The following is a 1191-nucleotide window of genomic DNA, read 5'->3' on the forward strand; positions in this document are numbered from 1 at the left end:
AAACAGAGCAACCATTAATTATAAATTAATCTTAAAAATCACTCCATCAATGATAGAGATCCCAACCAATCAATTCCCAGTCAAGGCTTTTATTCATATTATTTAATTTCCCTCAATTTAAATCCCAATTTACTCAACCCAACTTCTTAAACATCTGATTAATAAGATAGCACACTTATCTGCAACTCGTTGGGAGACGACCTGGGACTTAAAACTCCCAGTAATTTTAATTTAAACTCTCTGTGACATATTTCTAAATTGATAGGCAGATTTTTGGTGAATTAAGAACTATACTTGCAACATAATCATTTTAATAATTTTTAATTCACCAGCTTCTGCTTCCCATCATGGACTTCACACAACCTCCAAAATATTACTTTAGTGATGGAGAGGAGTGGGAAGAGGTTGGTGAGGATGGAATTGACAACCAAGAGGTAGAGTCTAAAAGAGTAACTCCAATCAAGGAACAAATTGAGTGGGTGATAATTTCACCGATGAACTTCATTGACCCACATCAATATGCTATCTTGGAGATGGATCACCAACTTAAGATCTTTCTTGGGTTCTTACATGGTGGAGAAATGGGTGTTGGTTGCCAAAGGAGTCCAAGCCTCATTGATGTGAAGAAAATGCCGATTTAGAATTTCTTCTCAAAAAAGAAATCACTGCGTTGCAAGTATAGTTCCAAACCGACAAATAACCCTCAATCAAAGTTTAATTTGTTTGTCACAAGTGCAAACCAATAAAAATATCGAGAGTATTAGATCTAGGGTCGTCTCTCAAAGGAATTGCAGTGAGGTATGCGTGTTATTAGTTATGAAGTTCAAGGGAGTTTGCATATGAGAAGACTACAATCTAAATAACAAGAAATTTAAATGACAATAAAAGTAAATCAAACAACTAAAGATAACAATTACTAAAGAGGGACATTCATGGCAAGGATTGGGAATCAAGGTTTTCTATCCTAGTCATATAATCATAAGACAATAATTATCAAGAGATAATCCTATTTTGTTATCTCCAACATCGGGAGAAAGTTAAATAAGACTAGTTAATCTCAATCAATAAGTCCTAATCACTTACTAATTGAATTAGCAAAAGATTAGCGTCAATGGAAACAATATTAACTAACAACTCTAGATCACCAATATAAGTTGGGTATTAATGACTCAAGAGCACCTTTTCTCTTTC

The sequence above is a fragment of the Arachis duranensis genome, chromosome 6 (genome assembly GCF_000817695.3).
Source record: "Arachis duranensis cultivar V14167 chromosome 6, aradu.V14167.gnm2.J7QH, whole genome shotgun sequence".
NCBI lineage: Eukaryota > Viridiplantae > Streptophyta > Magnoliopsida > Fabales > Fabaceae > Arachis > Arachis duranensis.